At 28.6% G+C, this 17,154-nt stretch overlaps 1 non-coding gene across 1 annotated transcript; it reads right to left on the bottom strand.

Annotated features, from left to right (window-relative positions):
- Positions 1–6,795: 6,795 nt before the first annotated feature.
- LOC149520005 (small nucleolar RNA R71) lies at positions 6,796–6,902 on the bottom strand. The gene has a single exon (XR_016335553.1). It is a non-coding gene; the product is annotated as a small nucleolar RNA R71 (small nucleolar RNA).
- Between the last annotated feature and the right edge of the window lie 10,252 nt (positions 6,903–17,154).

Here is a 17,154-nt window from a genome sequence, read left to right as displayed (position 1 = left end):
TAAAAAGTTTGAGAAAAAAAAAAGTAATATTTGAATGAGATATCATCAAAAAACCACAAGTGGGTCAGAATTGGTAGATTTAAAAACAAATTTGAATATCAACAAAAAATCAGTAGATTGAGCTAGAAATCAATAAAATTTGCAAGTTTCATTGACAAAATCGCAAATAAAACTGAAAAATACTTGAGGAAATCTAAAAGTACAATCAAAATCAATAGAAAAATATGAAGATCAAGGGCTATTTGGTTGCTAAGAAAGTAAAATGCAATAAAGGAAAGTGCAGAAATTAAAGAACAAGAAAAATGTAATCCTAAGCTAAAGTATCCTTAAAATGGCTGGCTCTACTCCTATTTATAGATAGATGAGTGGTGAATGAAGCCCCAAAAAATCTCTTCAAAATATTTACAATGAGGTGAGCTTCCAGAGACATTTTTCCTCTTTGCTTTTTGCACTTGGTGCATGACTGTTTAGCTTTTTCTTCAACAGTTAGCAAGCTCTTCTTTGACATGTAATGGGTGGTCTAATAAGTCAATTTAATGAACAATAAAAGCTCTTGAATGTGCCACATCAGCCCTTCTAATTGGTGCTCTTCAACCAACTTGAAACACTTTAAAATTTTGGTCATCTTCCCACGCACTATGCATTGACATCCTTCTTGCATGCTTCATATATCTTTTTTTTTTCTTTTTCTTTTTCTGCAAAATTTCCAAACATTTTATAAATATTTTTATCATCCATTTTATTAAAAAAAATGAAAATAATACTAAAAAAATCAAGTAAGAAAAATCAAGAAAACTCCCTAAGTGTAAATGTTGCATATTGACACTAGTTTAGGCCAATTGCATAATTTTGCATAAAAAATCCTCCAAAATTTATCCAATTGGACCAAAATTCCTCATTTTTTTCCATTTGTACATACATATGAGACTAATGTCTATTTAGGAGCAATTTTGCCAAAAATCCTAAGAAACAAGCCAAAACATAAGTAAAATTACACTAAAAATAAATATAAAAATGCTAAAATTTTAGTACAATCACCTAGCAACGATGCCAAAAGCTTGTTATTGACACTGCAAGTATATGGCCTGTACAAGTAATAAAGTGGAACAGTTAACTTCAAGTATTATTTCTCAAGGATTGTGGTGACATCTAAAGCTAACTATTAAAATCAGACACCCTAAGTATATTCAAATCTAACATAAATTAAAGAGCTTGAAAATTTAAATAAACATTAAATTTAAATTGCATGAAATTAAATTTCAAAAAAAACTTAAAAGTCTTAAAAGTAAAGAAGCATGAAAATTAAATTGAAAATTTAAATTGCAAGTAAATTAAATAACATGGAAATTAAATATAAAGTAAATTAAATTTAAAATTTAGAGTGCTAGAAAATGTAAAGTGCATGTAAAGTAAAGTGTAAAGAAAATTAAAGTTACATGAAAGTAAATTATATAAAATTAAATTCCATAAAAAAATTTCAAGAAAATGTAAAGGCATCATAATTAAAGGAACATGAAAATTTAAATTCCAAGAAAATAATGCAAGGAAATTAATTAACATGGAAATAAAAAGGTAAATTAAAGCTACTAAAAGGACATGAAAATAAATAGCATTAATAGCAAATAAATAAGACTTAGAGTAGTAAACACAAAATAAATTGAAACATAGATGAAATAGAAAACTAAAATTGCACCAACAAGTTAAAAAAATAAATCTAACAAAAATAAAAAATATTATATTCAAGTAATATGGAGCCTCATAGATAATGTCTCACCATAATGGCATCCATATATTATCATTATCTAGCATAAACAACCTTGAAAAGCAAAGGGGAAAAAATGCAGACACCTAATTTTATTCAAACAAAATCCCGACCATTTATGAAACCTTTAAATCCAACCTGACTTAAATTCAACTTCTCTATAATTTTGACAAGTTTCTAAAATCAAAATTTGGATCAATTTGACCCAAATACCCTAAAGTCAATTTTGGTAAAATCTGGTCAAACTTGACCAACAAGTCAAAATTAATCAAACTTAGTCAAAATTGGTAAAACATGATAAATATAGATAAAACCAAGGACAATCCTCAAAATTCATAACTCAATTGGAATCATTGTGGTTTAAAATTGAAATTAGTGATTTTTAAAGCACTAAAAATTTTTTTATATTTGAAAATGTGTAAAATTATCAAAATACCCTTAAAGGTATTTTCGTAATTTAGTTTTTTCAAAATTGAATTTTATGAAAATTATCATATCATAATTGATTTTTTTAAATAATTTTTGATGTAATGAAAACCCAAATCACACCTTAAAATGTGTGAGATTACCAAAATGCTTCTTAGGAATAATTTTATAATTTGACCTTCTTGAGATCAATTTTTTGAAAACTTTTTAAATCATAATTTTATAATATTTAATGATTTTTGGTTTATTCAGAATCATAACAGTTCCTCGTGAGGTGTAAAATTATCAAAATATCCTTTAGAGGTAATTTCGTAGTTTGACCTTTACGAGGTCAAATTTTTAAAAAAATTTTCATATCTCAATTTCATAATATTTCATGATTTTTGGTGCTTTAAAATCACAAAAATGAATACGAGAACATTGATTTCTAAGAAATAGCCTAAATACCAAAAACATTGTACTAAAGGTAAAATGATCTTTTCACTTTGTTTAGGAGCTATAAAAATTCAATATTTACATTGAACAATGTGGATCATTGTATCTCATAAGGATTTTTCATCCAATGGCTAAAGATTGCTCTTTGGATTAAAAACAAGGGAAGAATTTTGGCCTTTGGATGAGATTTTATCCTAAGGCCTTAGTTTGATTTTAAATAGATTTTTTGGTGGCTTTTTCTTCATAAGGGAGAGGTGTTTTTGCATGAAAAACTAGAGGAGAAGAATATGAAAAACAGAGGAGCTCGTGGGAAGGAAAATTAGGAGAAAAATATTTGTGTAAAAAAAAAGGGAGAAAAATTCTTTGTGCTTGGTTTTAAAGGTATACTTTCATATTAATATTTTTCATATTCATGCATTCTCCATCACATTTCATAACATTTTTCATGCTAGTTTAATTCATTTTTTTCTTAAAGCTTTTTACTTTTTTTTTTATTTACTTGAAACTTGAATAACTTCATCTAATTAACTAATAGTTGGATTGAAGTCGAAATTCAAATGACAAAAACCATAAATCCACCATTAAAAACAAGTCAGAGGTTCAGCCATGGTGTCCTTGTGTTTGGTCAAACTTTTCTTGGCTTCTTTTATCATTTGTTACTTTAAATAGTAGCTTATGATGTTTAAATGAAAAATATATTGTTGTTTAACATGAATGTTGGTTGATTGGATGAATATATTATTGTTTGGTTACTATTTTTGTTCCTATGATTTCTTTGCCATTTTTGGATCATTATATGTTTATTGAAATTGATTTAATGCCATAAATCCTATCATGAGGTGAGTTTTAAGAGGTTAATATTTGTTTGGATGACATATGTTGTAAAAAATGCTTGAGAAATAGGCTAGGTAGGTTCGGTCATGGTGTCCTTGTGTTTGGCCGAACCTTACTTCATTCCTTAATGGTTGATGGTTCTTTATTTCATGCATTAGATTATGTTCCTATGATGTTTGGCAAGTTTATAACATGTTTGAACAAAAGTTTCATTGAAAAAAATGTTGTTTGATGGTTGTTTTTGATGAAATTTTGAAGTTGTTTGGTGTTTAATAATGAATAATGGTAAAACATTCAAATCGAAATTTAAAGTTTTCTATATTTGGTCCATTTTATTCATGAATTTTTATGTATTACATATTTATGATATTAAGTTTGAAAATACCTTAATTTGTAATTATTTTTCAAAATCATAATTTTTGCATACACATTCATTAATGATATTTTTGTAATTTATATTTATTTCATGTCTATTTCCCAAAAAAAAAAAAAAAAATCAAACAAACAAACAAAATTTGAAACCCCAAATTTCCTATCAAACCCTAAATCTTAAAACTCTAAACTTTAAACCTTAATCCTAAAACCCTAAACCCTAACTTATACCCTAAACCCTAACTTATACCCAAAACCAACCTAAAGCCTAAAACCTATCTTAAACCCTAAATCAATTGTGCATTTACATTTCATTTTTTTTTGTCATCACATGTTTTTGTTATATGATCATGGATTCATACTTTATTCATATTACATTATCATGCATTCATCATATTTTATTATGTTCATGCATCTAATGCATTTGTTTTCAAAAGTTAGTTTCCAAAGTAAAATGTTCTAAAATAAGATCATATCTCAAATAAATATAGTCAATGAGATCTTGCCTAATTATAGTGGCACTCTCGATGATTATTATTTATAAGAGTTATTATCTTGGTTTTATAGGGTAATTTGAAAACCTTTAAATTAAAAATATTTTTGAAACACTACCTAGCCATATGAGAGTGAAAAAAGTGTTTTGATATTTAGAGTGTTTTCACTTTTATCCAAAATTAAAAAAAAAGTTTTGTTTTAAATTTGATTTGTTTTTGTGCTTTCTAAAAAATAGAAAGAAAAAAAAAGAAAAAAAGAGAAAAGGAAAAAAGAATTAATTTTAGATATTAAGAAAAATAGGATCATTTTTACCAAAATAAAAAGATAACATGCAATCAATTGATATCGTTTTTGATAGGCGTTGATAGCACATAAATATATAGAGTTTTTACATGTAAAAAATGAAGCTAAAATTTAAAATTTGAATGATTTTTGGTGTTTTTCGTGTTATTTTCTTGGTTTTAGGTTTGCAAGCTTAAAAACTTCATTTTCATGCAAGCCATGCATGCAAGCATGCAAAAGAGTATTTTTGACCCAATTATTAAAGCTCACTGCCATCTCACCTTGATCCACATTCATGCAATTCTAAGCTTACTCGGACTCTATCATATTCGACCAAGAGAGAATTAGGATCTAAGCATGACTCTTTTACTCAACCATGAAGAAAATGTGTTGCACAAAAATTCTACTTATTCGACCATGTAAGGGAGAAGATCAATTTGCAAGATCATAGACTCTATAAGTACCAATCTATTCAACCAAGGCAATCCAAGAGAGCTACCATGTACTTTTTTCACAATGAAGGCTAGGTGCATTTGGCCAAGAGGAGTTTGAAGCTCATCATGAAGATTGTTGCTTAGCCTTGAAGAATTTAACTTGGAATAAGATTTTATCAATTTGAAATTCAAAGATTTGGACAAAAAAAACTTATTCTTGAAATTCCAAGCCTTAGTCAAATCCAATGGAGGAAATTATGCAAGATTTGGTCAAGATGCAAGCAAGGGCTAAGATTGAACCATCAAACCCCCTATTCAACCAAACTCTCCAAGAATGAAGAGTCATTTTTGGCCATAAAGCTTTAAATATCAAGATTGATCTCATCTATTTGTATTTGAACTATAAACAAACTATTGTAAAGCTTATCCCTTTTGGTTGAACCCTCAACTATAAATAGAAAGGTCATTCACTTATTTTTATCAGCCCTCACTTCTTATCTCTTCTTTTTTTTCTTAGTTCTTTTTGTTCTTTAGTTCTTTAAGTAAGTTATTGACTTAGGTGATAGATTTTTCAATAACCACAAAGCTTTTTTTTTTTTTAAATTCTTTTAATTCAAAAAGCATTATTTTCAAGATCTTTCTTTTCTTGTTTTCAAGTTAAAATTATCATTTTTTTCTTTAATTTTTGGCAAGTATTATTTTTCGATATTGATCAAAGCTTTCTTTTAATTCTTGCTAGATTTAGCCTACACTTGCTTTATTGTTCTTTAAGTTCTTTTCATGCAAGCATTCTCCAAATTTATTTCAAGCAATTTGGCAATCTTTAGTTTCTTTAATTTGCAATCTTTTAAATCTTGTTTTCTTAGATCTAGTTTTTGGCATTATTTATTTACTTCCTAAGTGACAGTTGGCCTACCCATACACCGCTTTTAATCTTTTTTTTTTCTTGCAACCAAACCCTGAATTCTTATTTGTTTAGATATAAGCTCTTAGGGTTTTGCCTTTGATACTCGTAAACAATCCAACATTATATTCTATAATCCCTAAAGAGATCATATTGGAATATTCTACTTTATTACTTAATTTGTGCGTTTACAAGCTATATACAAAAAGCCTCAATCAAGTTTTTGGCACCGTTTTCGAAAATTATAATGGTGTTCTCAATATTAATACAAATTTTCTAAACTCTTATAATCTAAACCTTTTCTTTTGTTTATTTATTTCTCTTTTGCTTGTTTTTTTATCTTTTTTTGTTTGCATGCACAGATCTAAAAGCGTTGACTTAGCTCTTGTTGATCAAGAAATTGAGAGAACCTTTAGAAGAAAAAGAAAAAAGTAATCAACATCACCTGCACCAATATTAATGGCTAATGCAAACAATGAAGGGCAAAGAACATTAAAGGACTATGCAGTTCCCAATGGATATGGTTTTCGATCATCATTATAAGTCCATTTATTCAAGCCAATAGCTTTTAAATCAAGCCTTTAATCATACAAATGGATCAAACTTCTATACAGTTTGGAGGGTTACAAAGCAATGATCCAAATCTCTACCTTTTTAACTTTCTTGAATTATGTGACACTTTTCGTTATAATGGTGTTTCTGCTAAAGTAATTAGACTAAGATTACTTTATTTTTCTCTCAGGCATAAGGTAAAAAGTTCGTTGTCTTCTTTGTCACTTGGTTTAATCATAACTTGGGATGACTTAGTGCAAAAGTTCTTAGCAAAGTTTTTTCCACCAATAAAAATAGCTAAGTTAAGGAATGAGATCACTATATTTCTACAAGTTGATGGAGAAACTTTGTATGATGAATGAGAGAGATTTAAAGAGCTGCTAAAAAAATACCCACATTATGGTTTACCCTTGCGACTTTAAATCTAGATATTTTACAATAATTTCACACCGCCTATGAAAACCACCTTAGAATTAGCTATTGGAGAGGCTATAATAAGCAAGACTCTTGAGGAAACAAATGAGCTCATAGAAGAAATGGCTAGTAATAATTACTAATGGGGCATGGAAAAAAAGGTTAGTAAAAAAGTTTGTGATTTATTTGAGGTTAATGCTATTACTTCAATCAATTTCCAATTAGCTGCCTTTACCAAGAGAATTGAAGCCTCAGAAAACCAATCCCAAGCCAATCATGTAAATGTTATACAAAACCCTTTTATTTCTTGTGATATATATGATGACTCCATTCTTAAAAAAAAAATGCTATATTAGGATAGAACCAGTAAAATACATTCAACAAATCAAACCAAATGATAATCCCTATCCTGGATGACAAAACCACTTAAACTTTTCTTAAAACCAACCAAACCACAAAGCCACCAACAACCAAAACAACAACTATTGCCCTAATCCATCAAATTATAACCCATCTTAAGGAAAAAAAACTCACATTTGAGGATATGTTGACCCAATTGATGCAAGCCAATAATGCCAATATCTAAAGTTAAGTTGCATTAATAAAAAACCTAGAAAATCAAATAGGATAACTCACCCAAGCCATAACAAACCGCCCTGTAGGTACCCTACCTAGTAACATTGAAACCAATCCAAAAAGGCAATGCAAAGAGGGATGTAATACAATTTATTCTTTGAGAGATGTTAAGATGAAGGATTCTGGTGAGGATTTTGATAAACCTATAGTAGTAAACCTCCCCAGCTTTATAAGATAACATGAAGTAGATTTTATAGGAAAGGGCATATTAGAATATGAGGAACTTTTAAGATTTTATAAAAAAATTTTGGAGGGTTTTGACCCTATGGCATTGGAGACCCTTAAAGACCCTGAGAAGGAGAATACTAAGATAAAGTATGAAAAAGATGTAGAAGAGTACATTGATAGGCCTCTTAAAGAAGGGTAAATATTGTTACAAGTAGGGAAAGGACTATTAGAAAGCATTTAACCTGAACCTGAAAAGATAGTCTAAGGTTAGCCAATTCAAAATGATTAAGAAAAATGAGCAATCTAAGAACAAGATCCACAAGAAAAAAATCCTTACGAAGAAGAAAAAAAGGTTTAAGAGAAAGTTCAACTAAGGCCAAAGTTGGCTGCTAAAACATATAGGCAGTGTTTTTACATAGCACCGCCTTCCCTAAGACCTATTCAAAAATAGTTGCTCAAAAAATGAAAGGAAGCCATATTCTTAGAAGATTGTAGCCTTGAACTTCAACAACTCCTACCTAGAAAGAAAAAAGATATAGAAGGTTTTCCTATACCTTATAGAATTGAAAAGTTAAACTTTTTTAATGCTTTGTGTTTTCTTGGTTCTAGCATAAATCTCATACCCATGAATATTTTTGTGTAGCTAGGTTCTGGAAAGCTAAAGTTTGCCCAATTTAACATTACTAGTTTGCAAAGTTTCCACTAGGGATCTTGAAAAATGTTCTAATGAAAGTTGTAAATTATGCTTTCCCTGTAGATTTTGCTTTTTTAGACATGGAGGATAATGAGGCTTTATTACTATTAGGAAGACCTTTCTTATTTACTGTAAGGCCTTAATAGATATTGACTTAGGTGATAAATTTGCCAATAACCACAAAGTTTATGTTCTTTTTAAATTTTTTTAATTCAAGAAACATTATTTTCAAGATCTTTCTTTTCTTATTCTCAAGTTTCAATTCTTGTTTTTTTTTCTTTAATTTTTGACAAACATTATTTTTCCAAGATTTATCAAAGCTTTCTTTTAATTCTTGCAAGATTCGGCCTACACTTACTTGATTGTTCTTTAAGTTCTTTTCATGCAAGCATTCTCTAAGTTTATTTCAAGCAATTAAAAAATCTCTAGTTTCTTTACTTTGTAATTTTTTAAATCTTATTTTCTTAGATCTAGTTTTTGGCATTATTCTTTTACTTTTCAAATGACAGTTGGTGAAGTCAAGAACCTTGCCTATATATTGCCTTTAATCTTTACTTTTCCCTGCAATCAAATCTTGAATTCTCATTTGTTTTGATATAAGCTCTTAGGGTTTCACATTTGGTATTTATGAATAACCCAACATTACATTCTATAATATTTGAGGAGATGATACTAGAACACTCAACTTTATTACTTGATCTGTGCACTTGCAGGCTATATACAAAAAGTAACAATTAGGCATTATGGTGATGTTAATTGTTCCTCATATGTAACTGACTCCTAGATTCAAATCTGATTTTACAGATCACAAATTTATTCTTTTCTAAAACTTTTAAACCTGTTTAAAATGTTTTATTAAAAGAACAAAAATTTTTTTGGATGGTCGATCACCCCTAAAAAAGATCGATGGTGACTCCTTATTTTGTTTTTATTGAAAATATTTTTAACCTTCGTTTTTCCAAAATTTTTTCATTCGTCCGGCTTTCGGGTCACCCACTTCTAGGACACAAGATGTTGTGACAACTTGATAAGACCACTGGGGATACATTTAGAGAGTTAGGCCAAATATTGATTACATGTTATCCTTAATTTTGGTTTAATGGTCCAAATTGGTGTTTAATCTTAATTTCATGATTTTAATTTTCTTGTTTTCTTTAAAAGTGAAAATTTTAAAAAAATAACAAAAATAAAAAAATGAAAAAATGTTGTGATTTTAATTTCTTGTTTTCCCACAAAAAATGAAATGAAAAATTAAAAAAAAAAAGAGTATGCGTGTGTTTTAAATTTCATGTATATTTTAATTATGACATTTATTATATATTGTTGTTCGTTATTTTGTTTTTAATATTTGTGTGGCCTTTAGGATAGGGGTAGTTTAGAAAATGTCAAAAGGTTTTTTTGTTTCTTCTCACACATTCACATTTGCATTGTATGCATAAGCTCTATACCCAGGCTTTAACCTTAATTAGGAGAAAGTAATGTAGCTACGCCTTCATGAGGTGTAAATCTCTACAATGGCTCATGAAACACTCCCATTTAAATTGAACCATTTCTGTTCGTAGCTTGTAATAGGTAAGGATCGCGATGCCACACAAGTCTATAATGAACGATGATGTGAGAAGCAATTTGGGAACCTTAGATACGTCGATTCTTGATCTAGCATATAATGAACTCTAAGGGGCTAGTCTTAGGTAGAGCCATGCCACACCTTCTCCATAAAATTTTTTTGAAATAAGTCACACAAAGAAACACCTCTCACTTTTCTTATTTATTTATTTTTTGTTAATTTGATAGTTTGCATTATTTCTTTTAATAAAAAGAGAAAAAAATCATTAAGAAAAATAATCTTTTGTGTTTAAAAAATGAAAAAATGGAAAAAAGAAAAAAAATACTTCCAGTAAAATTTTTTCTTTCATGTAGTTCAATTCATTTGATTTACATCCAAAATTGGCAAAAAAAAAAAAAAAAGAATGAAGGGTTTTTCTTAACTTACTTGTTTATTGGCTTAATAAATAAAGTTAGAAATGAAAAAAATTATTTAAATCTTAGTCAATTTTGTGTGATTCTTTCTATGTTCCTAAAATTTTTTCTTATTCTAAACAAAAACAAAAAAAAAACCCAAAAAAAGCTAAAAGAAACAAAAACAACAGAAATAGAAAAATGAAAAGAAAATCTTTGAATCATAGTCATTTTATGTGATTGCAGTTCATGTGTGTTTTTGAATGTTTTCTCTTTAAAAATATAAAAAAAGCTTTGAGTTTGAATGTTGTTTCATGTTTTACATTTCATTTTTTCATACATTTTTATCATGATTGAAAATAATAAGAAAATACATGTACCCCATCTCATGCACATCATAATAGGATAATATATGCATTCCATCTCATCCATATCAATAAATAGTACATTGATTCCATTTCATGCACATGTTAATAAATGGTACATACATTTCATTCATGCACATTTTAATAAGTAGCATATGCATTTCACCTCATTGCATATCTTAAGTAGTGTTAACCTCATTAGGTCAGCATAACAAATGCATTACGCTCTATGTAGACATGTCTTATGCATATAATACAGCAGTGCATTTCACACAAGAATATTGTATTAGTCATAGGTAAACAGTTCATCATGATAGCACTAAAATATGTAATGTTTTACAAGTTTTTTTTTTTGAGCAAAAATTCTGAAATTTGATTGAATATGGTGCCTTTAATGTTTATTTTCTTGATCTTTAGGTATAATGCACATGGGATGTAAAAGCCATGCAATTTGTGCAAGATGGTGCAATATTTGTCCAAGAGAATGAACCACGCAATATTCAGCCATGTATTGGAGTTTATATAGCCAAACCATTTAGCTAAGAAAAAATCATGATGAATTGGGCTAAAGAAAAATTGTAACAGCAAGAAGACTCTTTGTTTATCTTAAAGAGTTCAATAAGAACACTACAAAGAAAGATAAGAATAGAGTTATGATACAACAAAGATTCCTACATCTATTCGGCTAAGAAGAAATCTTATGGGGCAAAGACTCTTTAATTATCTTGAAAGAGTTTTTAGGCAAGATAAATACTTTTACAAGAAATAAAGATAAGAGTTTTATTGAAAAAGAATTCTTAAGATATATCTCAAGAGTTTTAACCTAATATAATTACTTTAAAAAGATAAGCTCTTAGATATTCATTAAGTTAAAACTTCATTTGAATTTAAAATAATGATGACCTGGCAAGACATATTAGCATGAAAGACCAATCATGGAATCCCATTTGACCACACAAGCTCTACCTCATAGCTTGAAGACTCCCATGTTTGGCCAACTCTTTTAAAGATAAGGATAGACTTATCTGTTAGAGTTTAGCTAAGAATTAAACTTGTAATTTCTAATCTCTAATCCCTATCCTATTCGATCTTACCACTAGAAATAGAAGGCTCTCTTGTACTCCAAATCATCCCATCCATCACTTCTTTTTTCTTCTCTATTTTTTTTCTTAGTTATTTTGTTTTTCTTTACATTAGTTATTGACTTAGGTGGCAGCTCTGCCAGCAACCGAAGTTTTTTTTTTTTATTTTAAATCCAAGAAGTATTTTTCAAGATATGTTTTTCTTATCTATTTTCAAGCTTATTCTCTACTTCTTCATTTTTTATAATCATTTTTTATTCCAATTTAATTTGTTTTCATGCAATTTTTACTTTTTAAGTTTTCTTTTATGCAAGATAAGTTCCTACCATAACTTTTTCTTTTACAAACTTTTAAGTTTAATGCTGTTGATCCTATTAATCTTTTACCCAAACACTTATACTTAAGATTTTGAGAATCATCTGAATTACCTATGAGAGAGTAGTTAAGAGTCATTAACCATATATATCCCTACCTATCATATGAACCCTTCATCTTAACAATTCTCTCTTCCTTCATATGACCCACCATTTTCTCATTAAAAAATAGAACTTTTCTTTAATGAATTCATCTGAAATGAAACCATCCTTCTTAAAACTCAAATTGTCAATTTGAAAAACTTGAACAAACATGTTGATCTAAGTTGGTTGGATGAAGTAGAGTGCATATTAAAGGATAATCAAAGGAAAAAAAATAGTGTATGTTGCTACTGATGATGATAAAGATCATAATGAATATATTCAAGAGAAAGATCCTGAGGGGTTCATTAAAGATTTAGTTGAAAAGGGTGAGATGTTAATGCTAGTTACAAAAGCACTATTGCAAAGTATAAAACCTAAGGTGAAAGGCAGCTATTAAGATGTGGAGGAAATGTATGAAATTGAAGAAGACCTAAACTCTTAAGAGAAGGTAATAGCCAAAGAAGACCAAAATGAAAAAGTGGTTAAAATGGAAGACCACCTTAATATAATGAAGGCTCTAAGATCCGACATTTTAAAATGCATAGTTGTGGTGCCACTAAAGTTGAGCTTGTGCTGTACAGTCCATCTTTACCAATACCCCAACCTTATGAAAATCATGATTTGGAATCAAATAGGTTGGAGAAGTTTATTATTAAGGGTTGTTTAGTTGAAAATGAGAATGAACATTTAGAAACACTTCTCATTAAGTTCAAGGAAAAAGATGAGAACACATCACCCTCTCTAATGAAACCAAATGTGGATGAACTTTAGTCTTCAAAACTAATCCTATAGTTTCCATGGTTATATCCCTCTCACTGGTACCGAAGCTAGTGTTCACCTATCGTAGTCCAACTATACCAGAGCTAAGAAATCTAGCCATAATGAGTGAGCCCTATTGCCATTTGGAGCTTGTCAATGAAAATGTTGTAAGAAGAAAAATCCTTAAATGGATAGATGTTGGTGTTAAATGTGGGGTAATCACATAACCCTTTTTGGAATATGGTTAAGCTTGACCAAAACCAACATTGCTTGGGAGGCAACCCAAAATTTATGGTTTATGTTTCTTTATTTTATTAGAATATGTATGTTTTAATGTTCATTGTTTTTATGTTTTAGTTGTTTTTGTAAGGATGAAGTGAAGCAAGGATAATGCCTCAAAACAAATAAAAATTTGACCTTGAAGTAAATTTGGAGAGTATTTCTTTTTCCCTTTTTGGTTTGATATATGGTTCAATTTAAATGTAGAGGAAAAAGAAAACTTTTTGAGTTTAACTCATCTTTGCTTTCAAACCAAATAGATTGGCTAAATCTCATTATTATATTCACTTAGTTGGAAATTATATATAATCTCTTAAATGACTAAGGTATGATATGAAGTTTAATTATCAATGTAATGGAACTTAAAAAGAATTCTTAAGCATGTCTTTACTTTGGATATGATTTTTATGCATACATTTTTATTCTTTTTATATGAAATGCTATGATTTTTATGAAGGTTTGTGAAATATGAACTTGCATGAAATTTAAGATTTGAATAAGTACTTTAGAATTCACCTATATAACCCTTAAGGTGAAATTCTAAACTATATTTAACTCAAGAGATGATCTAATGTTAAAGAAAGTAACCATAAGGTTTTGAGCCTAAAAATTTCTTTTATCTTATTTTGACCCAAGCTTTACATTATAAGCTTAAAAGATCTTTTGATCTTAAGTTGAATATGTAAGTCTAGCATTAGTGGAAAAGAATAGGGAAAGTGAACATATGAAGCCTACTCTATTTTTAAATTGAAAAGTAATGAAGTGTTATGTATTCTATTTACTTTAGTTATATGCATGACTTAAGGATGAAATAGATTTGTATGTATGATTAGCATAAGTCATTGAAAGCTTGTTTTTGAATGACATTCTTGTGACTATATGTTTATGCTTAACTTTGAATTATGCAATAGTACATGATAGGAATTTTATGTAAATTTTGACTTCGTGAGAATGTATAATGGTTTTTAGTTTTGTTAATTTGAGATTTTGCTTGAGGACAAGCAAAAAGCTAAGTATAGGGGTGTGATAGCATTAAAATATACAGTATTTTATAAGTCCCTTTTGTGCAAAAATTTTAAATTTTGATTGAATTTCGTGCCTGTAATGTTTATTTTCTTGATCTTTAGGAATAATGCACATGGGTTGTAAAAACCATGCAATTCATGCAAGATGGTGTAATATTTAACCAAGAGCATGAACCATGCAATATTTAGCTATGTATTGAAGTTTGTGGCTGAACCACTTAGCCAAGAAAAGATCATGATAAATTGGGCTAAAGAATAGTTGTAGCGGTAAGAGGACTCTTTGTTTGTTTTAAAAGAATTTTACTCCAAAAAGAAAATTACAAAGGAGGATAAGGATAAAGTTATGATACAACAAGGATTCCTACATCTATTTAATCAAGAAAAAATCCTATAAGTAAGGACTTTTTAATTATCTTAAAAGAGTTTTTAGGTAAGATAAATATTTTTACAAAAGATAAAGATAAGAGTTTTATTTAAGAAGGATTCTTGACGATATATCTCAAACATTTTAACCTAATATAACTACTTTAAGAAGATAAGCTCTTGGATATTCACTTAAGCTAAAACTCAATTTGAATTCAAGATAATGATGACCTAGCAAGACACATCAACATGAAAGACCATTCATGGAATCCCATTTGACCATACAAGCTCCACATCACCACTTGAAGACTCACATGTTCGGCTAACTTCTTTAAAAATAAAGATAGACTTGTCTCATAGAGTTTAGCTAAGAATTAAATTGTAATCTCTAATCCCTATCCTAGCCAATCCTACCACTATAAATAGAAAGTTTTCTTGTACTCCAAATTGTCTCATCCCTTACTTCTTTTTTCTTTTCTCTTTCATTTTCTTAGTTATTTACTTTTTCTTTAGATTAGTTATTAGCTGAGGTGACAGCACTGTTGATAACTGAAGTTTTTTTGTATAATTCTTTTATTTTAAATCTAAGAAGTATTTTTCAAGATCTATTTTTCTTCTTTGTTTTCAAGCTTATTCTCTATTTTTTCATTTTTGGCAATCATCTTTACTTTTCTAGTTTAATTTGTTTTCATGTAGTTTTTGCTTTCTAAGTTTTCTTTTATGCAAGATAAGTTCCTACCATAATTCTTTTTCTTACAAGCTTTTAAGTTTCGTGCTTTTGATCCCGTTAATCTTTTACTTTCACAATCTTAATATTTCATTATTCTCAAGTTTGTAATTGTTATATCTTCTAAGGTCTTGTTTTGGCTTTTGTCTCTGGCTGACCAAGTGAAAGTTGGTTAAGTGAGATCTAAGCTTACATTGCTTTCAATCTTTTTTTTCTTTTCTTTGCAACCAAAACCCAAGTTTCCATTTGTTTAGATATAGAATTTCAAGATTTCACCATTGGTAATTGTGAACTACTCAACATTAAATTTTATAATCCTTAAAGAGATAATACTTGGAATACTCTGTTTTATTACTTGATTTGTGCACTTGCAGACTTTATATAAAAAGTAGCAATCATATCACTCATGTAAATATGTCATTACATTTCATGCATATAGATTTATGAATAATAGGATTTCATAAAACATGTATTGCATTTCATATCTCACCACCTTTGCAATAAGACATTACATTTATTGCATACACATTCATGGGTGATGAAATTTTTATCATTTGGGGTCTTGTATATATAAAAATCTATTGTTTTAGGTATATTTGCATATTATTATATTTTTACTTCATCATCATATTCATACATTCATAAACATGTTCTATGTGTCTTGCAATTTAGAAATTGTTGTGTGGCATTCATTCAGTAAGAATAATAATATAGACTTTATAATAAAATATCTTCTTAGTATGTGTTAGAAGGGTGAAAATGAAAAATCAATTAGAATTTATATCCTTGTGAATGTTGGAAGGTGGTTTGAATGTTTGCACTGAATGAATAGACTTTAAATTTTGATATGATGCATTGCATTGTCTCGTGAATTTGTGAACATTGTCATTTGAAGTTTTTAATTTCTTTAAGAATTTTGGATTTTTAAGATTTTTTCCTAAAAAAATATAAAATTAAAAGTTGTTGGATTTCAAATAAAGCCCCATATAATTAATTTCCAAAGTTATAAAAAAAATAAACGAAAATAAAAGAGGAAGAAAATGCCTTGAAAAAAAAATAAAGAGAAAAAAAAGAAAGAAAAAAAATTTTTTTTTTTGTAATAAAAGATGGAAGAAGTATAAAAAAAGTTGGCGATCACTATTAGAAATAAATTCACCAAATATCTTCACACCTTTTTCTAGCATTCTCAAATGTTTTCACTCACCAACATTAACCGCTCAAGAGGTAAGAAGTTGAATCTGTGAACCTTTGCCTTTGCTTGATAATATTGTGATATAAAATGATGTTAATATTTTTCTAGACAATGAAAAATGAAACTACCAATTTCAAAAAAAAAAAAATTGGGATTCCAAGAAGATCAGGCAAACATAATGTTTTTCTTAAGAATTTGGATATGGTAATTTGATAAACGTCGAGGTTATGTTGTACCTTTAAAAGTTCCTAAAATTGGAGCCACTCAAATCCTTTCTAATAACCCAAAACATACCAGCCTTCTAGTTCTTAACCTCAAAATTGTCCTTGATCGGTATTTTATGGGACGTTGACCAAAAATAAAGATCTCATTGCCTTTAAGATAGTTTGAATTACGATCAAATTGCCCTTTGTTATGGAGTGACATGAACTTTTTGACACCTTAAGCAAGTTCATTCCACAAGACTCATTTTTGTTCACATTAACCTTTAATAGGGTTGGATTGCCAAAATAAAACATCTTTCTTTAATTGTGGTAA

The sequence above is a fragment of the Durio zibethinus genome, chromosome 2, assembly GCF_047325235.1.
Source record: "Durio zibethinus cultivar Kanyao isolate XHJ-2024 chromosome 2, ASM4732523v1, whole genome shotgun sequence".
In the NCBI taxonomy this organism is placed as follows: Eukaryota; Viridiplantae; Streptophyta; class Magnoliopsida; order Malvales; family Malvaceae; genus Durio; species Durio zibethinus.
Note: the sequence above shows the minus strand (reverse complement) of the source record. Positions and strands in the feature narration are given on the sequence as shown.